The sequence below is a fragment of the Trematomus bernacchii genome, unplaced genomic scaffold (genome assembly GCF_902827165.1).
Source record: "Trematomus bernacchii unplaced genomic scaffold, fTreBer1.1, whole genome shotgun sequence".
NCBI lineage: Eukaryota > Metazoa > Chordata > Actinopteri > Perciformes > Nototheniidae > Trematomus > Trematomus bernacchii.
This window is the reverse complement of record NW_022987714.1, coordinates 14,021,410-14,027,189: the sequence shown is the minus strand read 5'-3', so window position 1 is coordinate 14,027,189 and position 5,780 is coordinate 14,021,410. Positions and strand designations below refer to the sequence as shown.

General features: G+C 40.3%; 2 non-coding genes across 2 annotated transcripts; both read right to left on the bottom strand.

The window, feature by feature from the left end:
• Window positions 1-274: 274 nt before the first annotated feature.
• trnap-agg lies at window positions 275-346 on the bottom strand. The gene has a single exon. It is a non-coding gene; the product is annotated as a tRNA-Pro (tRNA).
• Window positions 347-2,322: 1,976 nt separating this feature from the next.
• On the bottom strand, window positions 2,323-2,395 carry trnap-agg. The gene has a single exon. It is a non-coding gene; the product is annotated as a tRNA-Pro (tRNA).
• Between the last annotated feature and the right edge of the window lie 3,385 nt (window positions 2,396-5,780).

The window sequence follows — 5,780 nt, the reverse complement described above, 5'->3', positions numbered from 1 at the left end:
AGGGAGGCCAAGACATCTAACTAAGTTGAAGTTATCTGTAATGTGGTGTTTTTTTTTCCACATATTTATACTGTGTGCTTAAGCAATTGATGGAAGGTTGGTAGGTTGGGTGATGGCATAACCTTGTAACACTTTATTTGCCATATTGGTGAGTTGTTTTAGTGAGTGAAGTGTTGACTGTAAGACAATGCATTGATACTGTATCTGTTAGCAGCAACATACTGTTTACTGTGTCATTTCAACCCTGAGGCTTTGAAGTCACAGTTGAAAAACAGGGCTCGTCCGGGATTTGAACCCGGGACCTCTCGCACCCTAAGCGAGAATCATACCCCTAGACCAACGAACCTTCTACAGTTTGGAAATAGAAGGATTATATTTTCCTCCCCTTGCCTTCCAGACCAAAACTTTAACTTCAGACTGATGATGTGGCAGCTTAAAGACATGAACTTGTTACTTGATAAAAGAGCCCCCTCTGCTGCACATTTTTGTAATCCCATTCAGCTCTTCAGCTTTGCACACTTTGACGCCAAGAAACACAAGGATTGGACATTAGACCAGTGGAAATCTGTACTTTGGTCTGATGAGTCCAAATTTGCGATTTTTGGTTCCAACCGCCGTGTCCTTGTGAGACGCAGAGAAGGTGAGCGGATGGTTTCTGCATGTTTGGTTCCCACCGTGAAGCATGGAGGAGGAAGTGTGATGGTATAGGGGGGCTTTGCTGGTGACGCTGTTGGTGATTTATTCTGAATTCAAGGCACACTTAACCAGCATGGCTACCACAGCATTCTGCAGTAGCCAGCAAAATATAAATCATATTCTGGATTTTTTAAACATTTTTTTGTTTACTAGATAATTCCATATGTGTTCTTTTATAGTTTTGATGTCTTCAGTATAAATCTACAATGTAGAAAACATTTAAATAAATAAAAAACTTCGAATTTGAAGGTGTGTCCAAACTTTGACTAGTACTGTAGATGTATATACTCTCCTGCATTTACTTGTTCACTTCCAATATTTTTAAAATTGTTTTATTTCCTATATATATTATGTTGCATTGATGGAGGAGCCTGGGACTTAAGACTTTCATTCCCATATCTACATTTTAGCCAGAGTTGGGCGAAGTACTCCAGATCTTGTACTTAAGTAAAAGTGGAAGTACCAAAGTGTAGGTATTCTCTGTTACAATTAAAAGTTAAAGTGCCAAATCAAAAAGTACTAATTTTGCTGGCCCATTTCAGAATCATATTTATTATATGTTATGATTATATTTATTGATGTATTATTATCACAGCTGGTAAAGGTGGAACTCATTGTAATTACTTCGTATACTCTAGGGTAGATTGTGAATTTAATCCAGGTGTAACTAAAGTCTTATTTTAGTGTTGATCATATTTTTGTATCATTATTCCATATCAGCAAAGTATCATAAGATATTAAATAAATAGTGGAGTAAAAGTACAATATTTATATTGTACTCAAGTACAGTACCTGAGTAAATGTACTTGTGTTGTTACTTTACACCACTGATTTTAGCTACTGTGCATATGAAAATAAAGTTGAATCTATTGTACCCTTACTCCACTGCATTTCTTTAAACAACTGTAGGTACTTTCCAGATCTAGATTGTAAATATAAATCATATAATATGTTCTTTAAATGTTGATCTAATGTATAGATTATACTACCCAATTGTATCTAAAGTATTTTTGATAAGCTCTCTCCTGCACACTACCAAACAGCTCCCTGGAAGCTGCATAAATATATGAATGATGTAATTATGTTGTTATTACATTATGTAAAATAAATATGTAACATTTTACTGGATAGAGGTGTTTTCAAAATGAAGTGACGAAACACCAAACTGCAACAATTAAGTATTTCACATTTCTTACAGCTTCAAGAACTGTCTTCAAAGTCTTACTTAATTCTCTCACTTTTGACTCAGGATTCAAAGATTTAGTAGTAGTATTGGCCACATTTTTAATTAAATATTTTGCAAATGCTACAGCCACACGTGATGGAGTTACTTAAAGGATGATGTATTAAGGGAGGCCAAGGCCATACATCTAACTAAGTTGAAGTCTGTAATATGGTGTTTTTGTTTTCACATATTTATACTGTGTGCTTAAGCAATTGATAGAAGGTTGGTAGGTCGGGTGATGGCATAACCATGTAACACTTTATTTGCCATATTGGTGAGTTGTTTTAGTGAGTGAAGTGTAGACTGTAAGACAATGCATTGATACTGTATCTGTTAGCAGCAACAGACTGTTAACTGTGTCCATTTCAACCCTGAGGCTTTGAAGTCACAGTTGAAAAACAGGGCTCGTCCGGGATTTGAAACCCGGGACCTCTCGCACCCTAAGCGAGAATCATACCCCTAGACCAACGAACCTTCTACAGTTTGGAAATAGAAGGATTATATTTTCCTCCCCTTGCCTTCCAGACCAAAACTTCAGACTGATGATGTGGCAGCTTAAAGACATGAACTTGTTACTTGGTAAAAGAGCCCCCTCTGCTGCACATTTTTGTAATCCCACTCAGCTCTCCAGCTTTGCACACTTTGACGCCAAGAAACACAAGGATTGGACATTAGACCAGAGGAAATCTGTACTTTGGTCTGATGAGTCCAAATTTGAGATTTTTGGTTCCAACCGCCGTGTCCTTGTGAGACGCAGAGAAGGTGAGCGGATGGTTTCTGCATGTGTGGTTCCCACTGTGAAGCATGGAGGAGGAAGTGTGATGGTGTAGGGGGGCTTTGCTGGTGACGCTGTTGGTGATTTATTCTGAATTCAAGACACACTTAACCAGCATGGCTTTCCAGACCAAAACTTTAACTTCAGACTGATGATGTGGCAGCTTAAGGACATTAACTTGTTACTTGGTAAAGAGCCCCTCTGCTGCACATTTTTGTAATCCCATTCAGCTCTTCAGGGGCCTCATTTATAAAGCTTTGCGTAGGATTCACGTGGGAAGGTGGCTTACGTAGGACAAAGCAAATAAATACACACAAAAATATTCCGATTTATAAAACACTGCACACGCACGTCTTACGCCGGTTTCCCTTTATAAATCACAATCAACTCGAAATGCGGCGCAGCTTTTGCGGGCTTCATGTAACGCCCATACAGTATTTGCCTATAAATAGTCAAAGAAATGCCCCGTATTAATATTCATTTTGATTGACTGCATGAAGAAGATCGCAGGAAATGACGGCAGAACAGCTAAAAAAGACATCTCACACCGGTGGGTGTTTCTCAGGGTGTTTCTCAATCTCGAGTAAAGCTGCTCCAGAGCCACTATTTCAAGCATACTACGTCATCGAGTGCCGCCGAAGTACTGTTCCAATGTCCAGCATACTTGGAATTCTACTGAGCCCGGCGTACTTCGTTTGGAGAAATGTCGAGGCTGCACATGTGTAGACCCCGCGGTCTTAAAATCACCACAATGCTTTGCGCACAGACCAATTACCCCAAATCTGTGGCGGAAAATGTAAGGCGGGGCCTCTCATATGACGCACACCTGCACACTTGCTCGCCTGTTCCACTCTTCGTTTTCCGAATGCTAGGAAGTATTCTTGCCTCGCTTCTGAAGCAAGACGCTCGGAAGACATGTGCTACCAAGCAAGCGTACTCGACATTGAGAAACACCCTCAATGTCGAGTAAAGCTGCTCCAGAGCCACTATTTCAAGCGTACTCCGTCATCGAGTGCCGCCGAAGGACTGTTCCAATGTCCTGCATACTTGGAATTCTATCGAGGGCCGGCGTACTTCGTAGCGGGAAATTTCGAGGATGCACATGTGTATCCTCCGCGGTCTTAAAATCCCCACAATGCTTTGCGCACGGACCAATTTCCCCCATCTGAAAATGGCTGAATCCAGGCAGGACACGTTTAAATGTAAGTAGGCCTATGTTCAGTGGCGTAGTAAATGTGCACATGACTTGTGTTTAAAGTTTATAGTCCGTTTGAGTTTTGCCCGTGTGAACGCAAACCAAACCTTCTGAGAAATGAAACAATGTAACAAACTGTTGTCTGGTGCGCACCAGAGATGGACTATTAGGTTTGAATGAGACCTTTGCAACCTAAATAAATAATTAAAATGAACCTTGTTTTGACTTTGCCTCTTTTGTTGATATTTGTGGTTTATGCTACAATGTGCACCAAGTATGATATATGAATGGAAAGGATGTACAGAAACACTTTTTTTGGAAAACTATGAGAATGAAAGAAAGGTGATTGAAGATGAGAAATTAATATACATGTATGTATACATTTATATTATTTAAGTAGGAATAACTTGCAGAAATGATTCAAAGGATAATCATTGATCAGCAGTAAGTAAGGGGTGGGAATTATAAGCATTCCCTTTGCTGCTCCCTTTTCGGACACATATGATTTATTATTATTATGAATATTTGTGTTGAATATATAAATATGATTATGAATATTGATAAATACTGTATTCTAACAATACGGTATTCTGTTTTTCACATTTGTTATTATTTTTTTTATTATTTGTTCGAAATGAAATATACATTTTATTATTGATTGGTGATGGTGATTTTATGATTTTCTTATGGCTGCTTATCCTCCAGGACTTTTTCAAGGCTGCAAACAGAAGGAGAACGTTTTATGTTAGTTTAGTGGTTCTGTCCTGGAGAGATGATCATTTTACAAAATACAGTTACTCAAGTACATCTTCGCAAATCAGTTATGAGTCTTAATACAAATCGCGCTCAATTTAAGGCGGGGCCTCTCATATGACGCACACCTGCAAACTTGCAAGCCTGTTCCATTCTTCGTTCTCCGATGCTAGGAAGGATTCTTGCCTAGCCTCTGAAGGACCTGACTCGGAAGACATGTCCTACAAAGGAAGCGTCCTCGACATTGAGGAACACTCCGTGTCAGATTTTGGTTATTTTGGGGAGGTCGAGATAAATCATATTGTTTGTTGGATGCAGTTTGAACCAGAGTAGCAGCATGGAGGTCAGATCGTCACCAAAATAAATAAATAAGTGGTCCGAAAAAGGTTAATGACAAAAAAAATACACATAGCTTAACTAGTTGGGGGGGTAGAAGGGGGTATCATGCACCCCCTGAAATATACTTCTAATCAGCTTTTCTAGATTGGAAAAATTGTGTAGAAAAACGATCAGCTATGTTTCAGGGCCGGCTCTAGACAATTTGCTGCCTTAGGCGAGATTTTAGCTGGCGCCCCCCCCCCCCCCCCCCCAGCCAGAGAATCGTACAGTAGAAAAGATAAAGATCAATAGAGTATCCAAGGAATACACAATAAAATCAGGTCAGACACACAGAGGAAAGGGGAGAGGACGCTGGCGCTTGTTTGTTCGCCGCTTCTCCTACGCCTCAGAGTTTTTATCTGCTTTTAAGCTATAGTTATATGGCTAAACTTTTAGTCTGTTTAACAAGTGTTTTTATATCTTAAACCTCGTGATTATTGACGGTTTTGGACCTGACGGCTGTCGGGACTCACCTGCTGTATCGCCCAAATTCGCCGACTATCTCCGGCTGACTGCTTGCCCTCTCTCCCGCTACTAGTGTGATAGCAGGCGGACTCCCAAGCCTCTGTTTCATTCCAGACGTGAGGTATACTAACGGGATAGCCTTCCAGCTGTCTCGTTGCTGTTAGCCCTCGCTGCTAAGCACCGCTACCAAACTTCTTCGGCGCCCGACATGTTGAGGTTTTCTATTCCCCAACTCCTGAGTTTCAACCACTCCAACGCTCCAACCTGCACCTCAGTCATTAAACAACTTGGAC